Source organism: Lampetra fluviatilis, chromosome 3, assembly GCF_964198595.1.
Source record: "Lampetra fluviatilis chromosome 3, kcLamFluv1.1, whole genome shotgun sequence".
Classification (NCBI taxonomy): Eukaryota; Metazoa; Chordata; class Hyperoartia; order Petromyzontiformes; family Petromyzontidae; genus Lampetra; species Lampetra fluviatilis.
Window position 1 is genome coordinate 10,146,107 of NC_136277.1, and position 16,658 is coordinate 10,162,764.

At 46.6% G+C, this 16,658-nt stretch overlaps 1 pseudogene; it reads left to right on the forward strand.

Moving 5' to 3' along the window:
- Positions 1-1,149: 1,149 nt before the first annotated feature.
- LOC144931132 (U2 spliceosomal RNA) lies at positions 1,150-1,318 on the forward strand (annotated as a pseudogene).
- Positions 1,319-16,658: the final 15,340 nt, after the last annotated feature.

The window sequence follows — 16,658 nt, forward strand, 5'->3', positions numbered from 1 at the left end:
GTTGTGGCCGAAACGTCGTGAGAATTATTTTATTATGTTTTATTTCTATTATTTTATTACTTCCCTTCTACGTGACTTTACCGAAAGAACCAAGAAAATGAATCCCTGCAGTCACGAAAGCTTTAAATCGAAATTTACTGTTTCAGTAGTACGACGTTTCGCTGGTAATTGCATCCAGCATCGTCGGGCAATTCCGCCAGAATGGTGAGGCTCTGCTCTTGCTCCCGGTATTAAATAGAGCAGCAGCAGCAGGGTGACGTCATCATTTAACTCATATTGGTCGCGAAAGCCTACGTGTTCAAATGACAAGTGACGTGAGCATGAGCTGAGATATGAACATGAACAATGCCCAGAGATACAGCCAAATGATCCGTGGTGCTGCCTCTGAGTGACGTGAACAGCAACAATATCGACTCTGCCTGGTCCATCTTTTTTTTTACGATCAGTGGAAACAAGAAGATGCTCGGTGTAGTCGGCACTTTGCTTCGTTCATCATTTCGTATTTTTTTTACTTTGATTTATGTAACCCCCCCACCCCCCTTCTCGCTCACTCTCGCTCTCTCTCGTTCTGCACGCAGCCCTTCTCGCAGTCCGACGGCCTCCGACGGGTAGCTCATATCAGCATGCAGAGCTCCCCGTCATCTGCCACCGAGCACACGGCCTCCTCCATCGCCCACTGCTCCTTGAAGGCCCGCACGGCGTGGGTCAGCCGCGCCGCATGGCGGAACTCCAGCCACACCCTGGCACCGACCAGAGCGCGGAAGATGCCCAGGCTGCTGGCCGGACGTTTCCCCTCCAGGGCCACCTTCCTCGCCCTGTAAATGGCGAGCTTGGTATAGCCGACGAGCACGTTGACCGGCCACTGAAGATGTTGGGGTCCGTCGCCCTTCGGGTATCCAAAGATGAGGACCGTCGGGGAGAAGTGGAGGCTGAACCTTAGGAGGATGTTTCTCAGTATGGAACGTTTCCCCACCCCTCGCACTTGTGACAGCTCCGGCTTCCTCCCTCCCACACGTTGATATGCTCAATATCATTGGCCGACAACACCTTCATAGAAAGAGGACCGCAGACCTTGGGCAATTGTTGACGCCGGCTTAACCGCGTGGCTGCTTTGAGCCGCGTGTCTGTGGTTCTTCCTGGCGCGTCCGAATCGTTCTCTCTCTCTCTCCTGTTCTTATCAGTTTAATATCTGATACGTACCACATTGTGCTACCTTATATTAAATAGATTTTTGGGACAGGGAGATGGAATAGGGGCTTGCTCCGTCCACCCCGCGCATCAACCCGGTATTGCAGTTTCTCTCTCTGTCTCTCTCTCATCTCTCTCTTCTCTGTCTCATTCTCTCTCTACTTCTTCGAACGCTGGGGAGCCGGAAAAGCCCTCTGTAACAGCGTGGACGGCACCCTCGTGTTCACCTTCTGAGGTGCTCGCTCGTCACCGTGGCGTGCGCGATGAACACCACCAACACCACCACCACGTGACTTTTCTTTCGTGTTGTGCGCGGTGCATTTAGCGCCACAGCGCGTGGATTTGTAGCGTTTATTCGTTTGTGTTGCTGGTGACTTGGTGTATTTTATATCGGAATCGCCTCCAGTGCTGTTGCTGCCGGCGGCAATAAAAGTTGTTTTTAAAAGTCAAAAGTCTCGATTTTTTACTCCCCCCCACCTCGTCACACGACGTCACACAAAAAGTCAGACCCCCCCCCTCCTCAAATATGACGTCACAAAGCTCTCCCCCCCCCCAAAATAATAAAACATGCTTCAAATCGCTTTAAACTATTGTCATTGTAGTGCGTATTTAATGTGGCGCTGCACTCTGATGTTGTAGGAGAAAACATGTATTTAAAAAGTCTATTTAATTAAGTAGAACGTGTTGTCTATATTTATTTAAAGTTGCGCATTTTGATGTGACGTCACATTTCTCAAACCCCCCCTCCCCCCTCGTCACATATCGTCACAAATGTCTGACCCCCCCCCACCCAGGTGCGTGACGTCATTTATGGACGGCCCCTTACCCCCTATTCTTGTACAGGGAAATTGAGTTTTCAGGTCCATACGCGGCTGTAGTGGTGAATGTACTAGTGGTGAGTGCAGTGGTGAGTGTATTGGTGATGAGTGTACTTGTGGTGAGTGTAGTGGTGAGTGTAGTAGTGGTGAGTGTAGTGGTGAGTGTTGTGGTGATGAGTGTACTAGTGATGAGTGTAGTGGTGATGAGTGTACTAGTGGTGAGTGTAGTGGTGAGTGTTGTGGTGATGAGTGTACTAGTGATGAGTGTAGTGGTGATGAGTGTACTAGTGGTGAGTGTAGTGGTGATTGTAGTGGTGATGAGTGTACTAGTAGTCAGTGTAGTGGTGAGTGTAGTGGTTATGAGTGTACTAGTAGTCAGTGTAGTGGTGAGTGTAGTGGTGATGAGTGTACTAGTGGTGAGTGTAGTGGTGAGTGTAGTGGTGAGTGTAGTGGTGATGAGGGTACTAATGGTGAGTGTAGTGGTGAGTGTAGTGGTGATGAGTGTACTAGTTGTGAGTGTAGTGGTGAGTGTAGTGGTGATGAGGGTACTAATGGTGTGTGTAGTGGTGAGTGTAGTGGTGATGAGTGTACTAGTGGTGAGTGTACTAGGGGTGAGTGTAGTAGTGGTGAGTGTAGTAGTGATGAGTGTACTAGTGGTGAGTGTAGTGGTGAGTGTACTAGTGGTGAGTGTAGTGGTGAGTGTAGTGATGAGTGTACTAGTGGTGAGTGTAGTGGTGAGTGTACTAGTGGTGAGTGCAGTGGTGAGTGTAGTGGTGAGTGTAGTAGTGGTGAGTGTAGTGGTGAGTGTCGTGGTGATGAGTGTACTAGTGGTGAGTGTAGTGGTGAGTGTACTAGTGGTGAGTGTAGTAGTGGTGAGTGTAGTGGTGAGTGTATTGGTGATGAGTGTACTAGTGGTGAGTGTAGTGGTGAGTGTAGTGATGAGTGTACTAGTGGCGAGTGTAGTGGTGATGAGTATAGTAGTGGTGAGTGTAGTGGTGAGTGTATTGGTGATGAATGTACTAGTGGTGAGTGTAGTGGTGAGTGTAGTGGTGATGAGTATAGTAGTGGTGAGTGTAGTGGTGAGTGTACTAGTGGTGAGTGTACTAGTGGTGAGTGTAGTGATGAGTATACTAGTGGTGTCTATTTGTTCGTGTTTCTCCCTTGTGAAGGTTACTTTGTAGGATGAGCATTGAGATTCATCAGGTGCACGGCGTGACCAATACCGTCTGAATTGGTCTATAATCAGGTAGGACATTGATCAGGGGTTGACAGGTACGGTAGAGTAGCCAAAAGCAAGGTTGGGAACCACTGCTTTAGACCACGGCGGCGTGCTTGTTGATACATGAGAACGATTCGGAGAATGCGGGTGGAGTTGGTTGGTGCATTGTCAGTGATGGATGCGGATGGAATTTGGTGCATTGACGTATTGGATGACGGCGCTTCTGCCGCTGTTAGCGACGATGACAATGCAAGTAATCCTTGAATATCGCGAGGGTTGTTAAAACGTTTTTAGAAGGTGCCCCAAAAGCCAAAAACGCGATAAATGCCCACCAGGCATTTGTGAAACACACACACGCAGTGGCCCAAATTTCCGTGCGATCTGTCATGGGTCAAACTGAGAGCTTACATAAGCAATGAGGCGGACATATCAGAGGTAAGGGGCCGTCCATAAATGACGTCACGCGATTTTTTTGGACGATTTTTGACCCCCCCCCCCCCTTCGTCACACGGCGTTACAAAAAGTCAGACCCCCCCCCTCAAATATGACGTCACAAAGCTCTGCCCCCCCCCCTCAAATATGACGTCACAAAGCTCTGCCCCCCCCCTCAAATATGACGTCACAAAGCTCTGCCCCCCCCCTAAAAAATATAAAACTTGCTTCAAATTGCCTTAAACTATTGTCATTGTAGTGCGTATTTAATGTGGCGCTGCACTCTGATGTTGTAGGAGGAAACATTTATTAAGAAGTCTATTTAAGTCTATTTAATTAAGTAGAACGTGTTGTCTATATTTATTTAAAGTTGCGCATTTTGATGTGACGTCACATTTCTCAAACCCCCCCCCACATCGTCACACATCGTCACAAATGTCTGACCCCCCCTCCCTCCCCCTAGGTGCGTGATGTCATTTATGGACGGCCCCTAATACAGTACTTAATTTAAATGTTTTATTTAAATTCCTTTGATTCTATTTGATATGTCCTGACACAGACCGGCCCACTGGGTCTTTGCCAGGACTATGGCCGGAGGGCCTTCTTAAGTTTTCTATAAATAATTACACTGGTCAACACACTTTTTCTGGCATGAGGTATTCCAACGGTTTTAAGGTAATTTTGAGGTGCTGATTCCAAATCTGGCATCAGTTTTTGTCTATCACATCAGGTGATTTTTGAGATATCAAATATTGCATTTTCAATAAAAACTGCGGAAGAAAAATATTAAATAAATGTGCATATCTACATAAAATGATATTATAAACACACTATCCTAAAAATACAGCACCATATTTTAACACTAAAGCAGTCACTGACTATCTTAATTTTGGAGCTTACGTGACTGCAGGAATTATTCTTTGGTTCTTTCGGTTAAGTCACGTGTTGCAATCGAAACGTCGTAATATGCTATTATTTAATTTATTATTTTATCTTTAGACGTGACTTAACCGAAAGAACCAAAGAACAGTCACTGACTCGCAACAACTTGCAATCATAAGTGACAGAGTTCATTTCGGGTAAAATCAATGAAAATGGGGTATGCCGATAGCATAAAATGAGATGTGATAGAGCAAATCTGAGATCAGATTTGGAATCAGCACCCTGAAATTAGTCTAAAACAGCTGCAAAAGTCCAGGCCATAAAAAAACATTTTTTTGTTTTGACCAGTGTAATGGGGTTGGGTCGCACGGCAAACAAGAATAGACGATCAAGATTTTAAGCTTTCGTGACTGCAGGAATCCATCCTCTTTGGTTCTTTCGGTAAAGTCACGTAGGTAGAAAAATACAACTAGAAATTATATATTTTTGTTTTGTTAAAATAAAACAAAAAAATAATATTTTTAAAATAAAACTAAAAATATATGTTTTATTTTTTTTATTTTTCTACCTACGTGACTTTACCGAAAGAAGCAGAGTAAGAATAGACAACATCGCAATTGAATCCATAACACAGTTGGTTTTTTTTGGGGGGGAAGGGGTTAGATCGTGTAAATATGTAAATGTGTCGTCAAACCCGCCGCCACCCGATACAGCCGTTGAGTAAGCTTTGCCACGTAAACGAAACGTGTCAATTCGTCACTAGTACAGCACTAACCGGTGTGTTGGATAGCAAAGCCACAGACATTTACAATCTGAGCACGACGCTTCGCCAGTCATTTACAACTAGCCTCAATTCGCAATTGAAATCAGAACTTTAATCGATGCCAAATGAAAGCTACAAACAAATTTTTTAAATAGTCGCGTGAAAAACCCCTATATATGTTTGAAAAAAAAAACATTCATAGACAATGAATAGTAGTAGAAATACTGAATAAACACTTGACTTACCTTTCTAGATTTGAAGCTTTCGTGACTGCAAGGATTCATACTCTTAGGTTTTTCGGTAAAGTCACGTAGGTAAAAAATAAATAATAAAAATAAATAATAATAAAAATAATAGAAAAATAATATTAATACAAGAATAAATACACATTTCCCCCCTACTACGTTTTATTATTTATTTTTATTATTATTATTTTTCCTACGTGACTTTACCGAAAAAACCTAAGAGTATGAATACTTGACTTACCGATGATGATAATCCAAAGCTGGTGATTGTGCGTACGTGCGTGCGTGAGTGAGGAGCGGTGGTGCAACGATTTGCGCGCAGCGCTACGAACCAGGCTGGCGCCCGAGTTCGATCCCCGCTCACGCCCCAACACCGTTCCTCGTCGAGGTCGACTCAGCCTCAAATGAAGTGACTGCTGCATGTCCTCCCCTACCTTGTGTGGTCTCAGGTGCTCCTCGCAAAACGAGGTCAAGCAGGTGAGGCAGGTTTTCACGGCAGCTGCTGCTGCTGATCCTCCGATGCAGTAATCGCACGGGACAGCTCCTTCCATCGCTTCCGCCCGGACTTTGTCTCTCTGGGGTCTGCTTCTGTGTCTCTCTGGGTCCCTGCTGCGTCTGTGTCTCTCTGCCAAGTCTCGCTTGCTCGGACCGTGTGCCTACGTCTCTCTCGAATTCTCTCTCTCTTTTCTTGTTTCTTTATTTTTTATTTTTTTCTCTCTCGCTTTCCGTGTGTCTCTCTCTATCTTTCCCTCTCTCTCTCTATGGCTCTCCCCGTGTCTCTCCCTTGTTGTCCTTCTGTCTCTTGCTTGACAATTGCCTGGTTCTGTCTCACTTTGCCGCTTTGTTCTACCCCCCCCCCAACTACCCCCGTTACCTGTCTCCACCCGGTTCTCCGTCTCTCTCTCTGTTCTCTTATTCAATTTGTGTTGACAACAAAACGCTGTCCTCCTATCTCCGTCGCTATCTCTCTCTATCTCTCGATTATTACCCCGTGCCTCTGCGCTATATCAGTGCGCTACGTTGAACTTCTTTCGCACCGTACGCGGCCAACCGTGCGCATCGGATTTTTTCTTCTCCTCAATTGATGCGCGTCTCTGAGTGTGTCTGTTCCCCCACCTCTGTAACCCCTGGCTTTGCCTTGCGATCAACTCGATCCCACCCTCCCTCGCTCTGTCGTCTCCCCTTTAGCCTGTCGGAACAACCCAATAGTTCTACTAAAGCCAATAGTTCTACACCACGCGCGCGACTCTTGCAGACAGATCACGAGCTCGCTCTGTCGCACCGCTTAAGGAACGACGCAGTTTCCTCATTCCTCCTTCATGAAACACCAAAATCGACCCCCCCTCTCTTCCCCTCCTTGTTTCACGACAAATTTGCTTAAGAATGTATATGCGGAAATAAATTCTCAATGTCATGTACACGCACAATAGACGACGCATCTGTATGCACACACACACATAGGCGTGGAATTTGTGGGGGAAATCTCTCCTGGACGGTTTAGGGGCCGTCCATGAATGACGTCACGCGATTTTGAAGATTTTTGACCCCCCCCCCTAGTCACACGGCGTCACAAAAAGTCAGACCCCCCCCCTCAAATATGACGCCACAAAGCTCTGCCCCCCCCCCAAAATAAAACATGCTTCAAATCGCTTTAAACTATTGTCATTGCAGTGCGTATTTAATGTGGCGCTGCACTCTGATATTGTAGGAGAAAACATTTATTAAGAAGTCTATTTAATTAAGTAGAACGTGTTGTTTATATTTATTTAAAGTTGCGCATTTTGATGTGACGTCACATTTCTCAACCCCCCCACCCCCCCTTGTCACACATCGTCACAAATGTCTGACCCCCCCCCCCATAGGCGCGTGACGTCATTTATGGACGGCCCCTTACCCGTATTCTTGTACAGGGAAATTTATTTTTCAGGTCCATACGGCGTAAAGCCGTTTTAATATTTTCAATGTTTTTGTCTATTTGTTTGTGTTTCTCTCTCGTGATGGGACTTTGCAGGATGAACGTTGAGATTTATAAGGGCACGGGGTGACCAATAAGATCTGATTTGGTCTGTAAACACATTCCTGCGGAGGGAGCTGGTAGGAACGTTGGGTTGCTCGGTCAATGGCCAGGGTCAACAGCGGCGTGGTGTATTCCGCAAATATGCCCGACTGTGAGGGGGGGCACAAGCCGTCGTGAGTAGGTTAAACGTTGAGTTTTATAAGGGCACCACGAGGTGACCAGCCCCTCCCCACCCAGCCCCACCCCTCCCACCCTCCACCCAGCCCCACCTTCCCCACCCAGCCCCTCCCCACCCAGCCCCTCCCCACCCTCCCCTCTCCACCCAGCCCCACCCCTCCCACTTTTGGATGCACGTCGGACGGACGGACACGGCGGCGTGCTTGTTGATGAATGAGAGCGATTAGGAGAATGCGGGTGGAGTTGGTTGGCGCATTTGTCAGTGATGGATGCGGGTGGAGTTGGTGCAAGGCCGTAATTATAATAAAATTTGGGGGGGACACATCCCCCCCAATAATGAAATATGCTCAAAATGTCCCCCCTCCCCCCAATATATTGCCGTAAAAAGATTTTTTAAATAATAATTGCGATGCTATGTAAATTAAAATAACAATTTGCTAAACCTTGGCCACAATATCTGGACTTGTCTTCAGATAACAATGCATAGATTTATGTTCATATGATTGTGGTTATGGTTGTAATCTATATATATAAAATCGCAAATCTGTCTGTCTGTCTGTGTGTGTGTCTGTCTGTCTGTCTGTGTGTCGCCGGACCATACGCAGTTTCATTGGACGACCGGCGCGGACCACGACGGTTGCTCCTGGCAACGGGTAGCGACGCATTCGCTGCGGGGTGGACGCCATTTTTAATTCCCGTTAAAAATATGCGCACGCATTAACACGCGACTCTGAGGTAAATTCATCAAAGTTTCACGTCCTCTTCACTCCCCCCCCCACCCCAATGTGTGCAATTACTATTATAGGGTCGGTAGATAATAAAATTATAGCGATTAGACAGTATTATTGTAGCGCGGGGGGGGGGGGGTAACGGCCCCAGTACCCAGCCTCAGCCGGGTGGGCCATTTAGGCGAGGCCGGAGGCTCTGCACGGTACTAGGCCTCGACACCCCACCACACTATAGGCCGTACATATTACTGCACAGCGGCCGAGGAGATCGTGGCTGGGGGGGGGGGGGGTAGCAGCCCATCTGTGTATATATGTAAGGTTATTAAGAAATATATTTTTCACTCGGGCAACGCCGGGTACTTCTGCTAGTACAATATACTAGTAGACATTGTAAAAAATTAATAAAAACTCAATCTCTTGTGTTAGTGAATTTTTAAAAATATTTTACGCAGGAAATTAGTTTTCAAATTTAGATTTTTTTTTTCTGGCTGGGGGGGGGGGAGACGACGACCACCAGACCCCCTGGAATATTTGGTCCCCCTTAATGTTGACTCCATAGCTATGGCCTTGAGTTGGTGCATCCAACTCAAGGACGTAATACTGGTAGGAACCACCTGGTTCCACCAGCCTATAGGGGATTATTGTGTCCGTCCGTCCGTCGTGAATCCAAAAATGGGAGGGGTGTGGCTGGGTGGAGAGGGGAGGGTGGGGAGGGGCTGGGTGGGGAGGGGCTGGGTGGGGAGGGTGGGGAGGGGCTAGGTGGGGAGGGTGGGGCTGGATGGGGGGTGGGAGGGGTGGGGCTGGGTGGGGAGGGGCTGGTCACCCCGTGGTGCCCTTACAAAACTCAACGTTTAACCTACTCACGCCGGCTTGTGCCCGCCCTCACAGTCGGGCATATTTGCGGAATACACCACGCCGCCGTTGACCCTGGCCATTGAGCGAGCAACCCAACGTTCCTACCAGCTCCCTCCGCAGGAATGTGTTATCATCTCCCTTGTAGATACCCCCAGGGGGAAGTAAATGTAACTCAACCCCCTCCGAATTGGCAATTGCCAGCAGAGGTATAACCTGGTTCGTGTACTTGGCAGGGTAAGTGCTGATCGTGAATAGCAGCGGGTCCTTGTTGGATTCGGTGGGTGAGGAGGCTGGCTGCGGTCCAGGTGACCCAGAGACGCGATGGATTATTGCATCTCTCAAGGAGCTTTAAGTATCACCCCCCCCCCCCCTTTTTCCTGGTGGGGTTTTTTTTCCTCCCAAGTTCGATCTCCCCACCCCCCCCCCCCGTTTCCTTTTCGTTTCCTTCCCACAAGCTACTGGACATCTGTGAAAACATCTTAATAGCTCATCGGATTCCTACAGTATAAATACATATTCACATTCTGACAAGCACCCAAACCTCTCATTAGCCACGCGGTGGTGACCATGCACGCCCCTTAATTGGTCCAGATGTCTGTCACCGCTAATTATTTGACCCCCCTAATTTTTTTTGTAAAGTTTTTGACATCCTGCAGAGGCAGCGAGGGTTGGGTGGATTGCATAAATGTTGCAAAACTCTCTTCCAGTGGCAGTCGGGAGCCATAACCCCTGGCTTGCAAAAAGGCAGTACGCCCAAATGTGGACTCCACCTGTTGTATGTTGAACTTCTTTCGCACCGTACGTAGCCAACCGTGCTCATCAGAGGTGCGGGAGAAGGACAACAGACTAAACACGGGATACAGCGTTTCCCCCTCGCACGTGCGGGAGCCCCTGCTCATTCCCACATGTAAACGCTCAATAATTGGCAAATAACACCTTCATATCTGTTTTGTCTGTACGGGATCGAGTGTTTCCCCCTCGCCCCACGCACACGTGCGTTTCCTCTGGGAGTTCCGGCTTCCTCCCACGTGTAAACTTGTAATTAATTGGCTGATAACACCACAGCATATAGAGGACCGCAAGAGCGTTGGCAGTTGTTGGCGTGCCGGCTTTCTGCCAGGCTACCTTCCTGCTTGTATGTGGTTCCTCTCGCCTCTTAGTCGATCTCTCTCTCTACCAGAGTGAGCTCACAACGGCCCTACGACGCGTTACAAGTTGAAATGATTGGCCAAACATCCCTCTGTATGTAGCAGGACCCTCCTGAAATAAGAGACGAAGTAAAATGCATTTGTTTTCTAATTGCATATAACACGTGAAGGAAATATCACGTGTTATGTGTTCAACTATTATTTTAAGTTGTCAATCGATGAGTCAGCAAATTCAGGCCTTCTCAAGCCGTGTCGGTCATGGGAATTGCTTGACCATACTTCACCACGCTGGTCAGTGCGGGACGCGGTCTGTACTCATGGTAATCGGTGTGCACATGATCGTTGAGCGCGCTGCGCTACGAACCCAGCGACCCAAGTTCAATTCTCACTCAAGGCCAACACCAGTGACGATTATCTAAACCGATCATGGGCTTCCCCTAGGTCGATTCAGCTTCAAATGAGTACCTGGTGTGGTGTGTAAACATCGCCGGACGTGGTGCTGGCCACCCACCCCCTCGTGTGCCGTGCCGGCCTTCATTAGGTGCTCGCTAACAGCACTTACCCCAACAGTCTGTTCAGACTATACGGGTGAACTTTGTCTTTCTTGAGATTACAGATCACGACATCACAGTGAGAGATCCACAGGCATGGGGGGAAACACACGGGAGTCTTTAAAGTTTTTCTTTAAATACAGAAATGTCATCAGACCAGTCTGCCTGACATTTTTCTGCGTAGGAATGTATTTTTTCTTAAATTTCAAATATAGTCGCAACGCCAACATTGTTGTGATTAAGGAAAGAGACCAGTGCAATTGCAGGTCCTCGGCTCAAACTCCCTTTCCTCCTGGCCAATTTTAAGTTCTCATCATCTAATATTTTACTCAGTACTGTATATGCCCCTGCGATGGTGGTCTTGGTCTCCCAAACAGCACAAAAGACCGATTGGTAGACCAGGAAAGGGTGACACAAATACAATTGAGAAGTGACCAACTGAACACCGCTGTGGAACACTTTGGAGCTCTTCAGAGGTTACTCAGGTCCATCACCGCTACGCACGCCGATGTTCTGCTGGTGGCTCCATCATCAACCGCTTAAGAACAGCGACCGCTCCCCATTGGGCATTTCTCCTTCGCAAGTGGGACATGAATAAATAAGTAATATTTAAAAATACTTTTTTTAAACAACAAGCTTTAATGAAATGTACACTACTAGTAATGGCAGAACTCCACGACTCCAGGAAGTGGCCGCAAAGCTTGCCATAACGTAAGGGGGCCGTGGCGATTTACAGCCAACGTGAGTTGAGCGTGGACAATTAGACCCAAGGCGAAACATAACATATAAAAAAGATCGTTTAAAATGTTCTAATTTATTTGTTATGATATAATATAGTATTGTCATCAGTACGACATAAGTATACCAAGTTTGCAGTCGATACCACATTGGGAAGTGGGTTCAAATTGAGCTACAAGATTTGAGCTTACAACAGAGTGAGTTAAATAAAAGCGTGTAAATATATAAAAATGATGTCCCCCACCCCCACAATGGAGTGACTGCGTCCACCCGAAACAAACAGCGGCTCACAAACTTACACCCGGACGGAGTGTGTGGGGCCGTCCATAAATGACGTCACGCACCTAGGGGGGGGGGGGGGGCAGACATGTGACGATGGGGGGGGGCGGGTTGAGAAATGTGACGTCACATCAATATACGCAACTTTAAATAAATATAGACAACACGTTCTACTTAATTAAATAGACTTTTTAAATAAATGTTTTCTCCTACAACATCAGAGTGTAGCGCCACATTAAATACGCACTACAATGACAATAGTTTAAAGCGATTTGAAGCATGTTTCATTTTTTGGGGGGGGGGGGGCAGAGCTTTGTGACGTCATATTTGAGGGGGGGGGGGGTCTGACTTTTTGTGACGATGGGGGGGGGGTCAAAAATCGTCCAAAATCGCGTAACGTCATTTATGGACGGCACCCTTAGCCGGCTCCGTTCAAACTCTGATGCTGCTGCTCAAGACGCCATCGCCTCGCCATGCCCTCTTCGGGAAAACCCTCCTTGGAAGCGCGGTCTCCATTTTGTTGGGCAGAAGTTTCTGCCGTCTTCGAGAAGAGATGTTGCGAAGGTGGTCTCCTATGAATGCGAGCTTCTCCAAGGGCCCTCATCAGAAGATGTCCTCCTTGGTAGCTATGCAACGTTGACATCAGTGTAAAACGAAATAGCATTGTCGGCCATAAGACTCTTCTTTGTATGAGTGTTTGTCTCAGAAGCCAGCTGAGAAATTTCGCAATTGGTGAGCTCTTCCAGGCTCTGCTCCTTTATCGAGTTGCCTGGCAGCGTACTTATTTCTGCCCCTTGGCCTCGTTCCAATCATTCTTTCATTCCATCGAGCAAATTCAGAGAATGTGTCAAATTGTATTAGTTTCACCCTTTCTTAATGTTAGAATGGGACGTGCCCTCGGCCGTACACACTCCTCGAGCCCTTTGCAGCCCTCCTTATGAGCTCGTTTATCGAGGGTGAAAGTTTCTATCGAGTAACTCAATACCAGGGTATCCAAGAGCCTCTGCGATCAAGTGCCATAGAAGTGTGGAATTTACATCGGTGCTTGGTGAAGGCAAGTAAACAGTGTGTTGTTACCCTTTGGTTCTTTCGGTAAAGTCACGTAGGTATAAGATCATGCTAATCTCTCACATTAACATAGCCACTTCCGTGCCCTCTAATTTCTCACATTAACATCATGCTAATCCCTCACATTAACATCATGCTAATCTCTGACATTAACATAGCCACTTCCATGCCCTCGTCGAGGAGGCCGCTCTCCTATCTTACAGTAACATGCTTATTTCTCACATTAACATCACTAACCCCGCCCATTTCTTTATGACCCTTGGGCTACACCCATTTCAAACCTTTTTAAAACAGTCTGCCTCAGCAGCAGGCAATGCTTTCCCACCTGATGACGGGCGCTTGTGTTGCGCCCGAAAAGTCGTGATTGAATTTATTTTATATTTTATACCTACGTGACTTTACCGAAAGTATGGTCCTGAAAATCTCTCCAATTAGGCTAAAATATATTCCACTGGTGGAGCAGGGTGTACGACACACACTTAATTCATGTCATCTAACACAAACATTTATTTTGAATCAATATTCCACTGACAATAAACTCTCTTCAGCTGTGATTTTAGATGCACAGTGAATGTGATTTATTGTTTTTTATTTTCTACCTACGTGACTTTACCGAAAGAACTAAAGAGTATGGATTCCTGCAGTCACGAAAGCTTCAAATCTAGAGTGTGTTGTTATTTTATGGAAACAGCAGTCCTCGCCACACAAATCGGAAGTTTAACTATTACCGTCGTCGTTCCGACGGGATTGATCGCACCGTATCAACACACGAAATCTGCCACAACGACATTTGATTGGTGCAGGTGGAGCCAACATTGGCAGTCGTTGTTACGTGTCACCATGGCTGCGTGACTCGGGAGTTCCACAGCCGTCGAGCTTGGCAACCGCTGTGATCCTGGGTTAGAATCCACGAGGTCGCCTGCGATTAAACCGGGTTCTGGGTGTAACGAGTTTAATGATGATAATTGGTTTTTTACCCTTCTATCTGGCAACAAAACTGGCGTTTTTTTTACAAGGAGTCATGTTTGCATAGACCACAATACCTGCAGTCATAATGCAAACAAAAAACACAACTCTGTATGCACTGTCCTTGAAGTTGATTGGTCCACACCCGAGACAGCTTTCCTTAAGAGCCTAGTCTCACATGGTGTTGGACCAGATGACGCCAAAAGGCTTACAACTCAAAGACAATGCACCATCAGAGTATGAGAGCTCGGGGTTAGCATTTACACCATTGGAACCGCATTTGCCAGTAAAAAAATAGAATTGGTTTTTTACCATATTCTTAGATTTTTTCGGTAAAGTCACGTAGGTAAAAACATTAGTTTTACCATGTTTAGTGGTGGTCTCCCTGTTACAGGTTGAGTCACAAACCGCACCTCTCCATAACAAAGGCTCAGCCTTTGTCATGCAGTCTATTCTTAGTCTTAAGCCTCACCTTACCATATTAATAAAAAGTATGCGGCCCTTGCCCCACCACCTTCTCCAACCATTATATAAACGGAGTGGTAGCTCCTGCAATCTCTCATTTACTTGATACAGCTGTCGTGGCTGTGACGGTACCACCTGAAGACGGAAGCTTGTGTTGCCTCCGAAACGTCGTGATTTTTATTTTTATTTTACTTTTTAATGTTTTTACCTACGTGACTTTACCGAAAAAACCTAAGAATATGAATCATTGCAGTCACGAAAGCTTCAAATCTAGAATTGGTTTTTTACCCTTCTATCTGGCAACACAACTGACACCTTTTTTTTACAAGGAGTCATGTTTGCATAGACCACAATACCTGCAGTCATAATGCAAACAAAAAACATAACTCTGTATGCACTGTCCTTGAAGTTGATTGGTCCACACCCGAGACAGCTTTCCTTCGAGGTTCCAATGGTGAGTTTAATGATCTTTGTGTTTTCACCAATGACTGACTCGTGGCCCCTCTGCGGAAGATTCCACGGAGAGGAAAGGGTGGCTGAAGCTTTATAAGATTCCCCCGGAATCATGGATGTCATTGGGGCTGGTGGTAGTGGTCACGGGGCCATCTTTGGTTGCTGCGAGGATGGTGCTGCAAGCCACTGGGTCGATTTACTGACGGTCACGTGCGTGACGAGGTGAAGTGGGATTCGGTTCTTCTTGCCGGCTTTCATTATCTAATACAGTAAAACCTTGGATTGCGAGCATAATTCGTTCCGGAAACGTGCTTGTAATCCAAAGCACTCGTATATCAAAGCACTTGTATGTCAGTTGTGATCACGTGACGCTCAGCAGAAAAAGTGTTTATCAAATTCATATTTATTAAAAAAAAATTGCTCGTCTTGCAAAACACTCGCAGACCAAGTTTATTGCAATCCAAGGTTTTACTGTACATGCGTATCATACAGGACTAGGAGCTTAAGGACAATTTAAAGAGTTGCATTTTGAAGGTGGACAATTAAAGCTCCCCCACCGGTGTGGCCCAAATTGTTTATTTTGTCCGTGGTGTATGCATTGCTTGGCCGTGTATGTTCCAATAATGACTTCACATTCTAGATTTGAAGTTTTCGTGACTGCAAGGATCCATATACTCTTTGGTTCTTTCGGTAAATTCGCGTAGGTGAAAAAAAAATGAAAAATAATAATACAAATGAAAAATAACTAAATGAAATCACGACGTTTCACATTCGTCATTCACCAAAAAACGAATTGCCTCGGGGTCAGTCAAGACCAGTTCTACCCGACTCCTGGTCTCGCCTCTGTGAAGCATGACCTAATGCCTCTTGCATTAATTATAATTAACGTGGGGAATGGGAGGGAACCTCTCTCTCTCTCGTCTTGCTCGAGCTTGCAACTATTGCACCATTAATCTAAATTATATTTACACGGGCAACTTGGCAAACAAACCTAACGTCAAGCTCATCTATTCATTTAGCACACTATGGCATTTCTCCCACACTCGCTCAACTTGCCCGCACCTCCGATTAGCACGGTTTGCTACGTACGGTGCGAAAGAAGTCCACCATACATACACATATACAGGTGTGAGAGGGGAGGGTGGGGCTGGGTGGGTGGTGGGAGGGGTGGGGCTGGGTGGGGAGGGGCTGGTCACCCCGTGGTGCCCTTATAAAACTCAACGTTTAACCTATTCACGCCGGCTTGTGCCTGCCCTCACAGTCGGCCATATTTGTGGAATACACCACGCCGCCATTGACCCTGGCCATTGACCGAGCAACCCAACGTTCCTACCAGCTCCCTCCGCAGGAATGTGTTTTATCTTCTTCCATGGGTTCGTTTTCAAAGATGGTTGTGGATTTCCGCCCAGTGGTCCGAATCGATTCTTCGTATCTCACGACGACGTTGGAAGCGCAGGATCATGGCCTCATCCAAGAACATCAAAAGCATGTTCGGTTCGTGGTTATGTTTGTGTTCAAAACTTTTGGAACTGCAATCATGCTTAGCACAGGAAAAGCAGTACTGGTTGTTGCAATTCTGTTTCATGGACAACCAGCACGACGAAGTCTGGTTAAATAAGACCCCACGGCGTGGAGGGGCGCCTTTCAGCCAGCAGTCGATCGACAA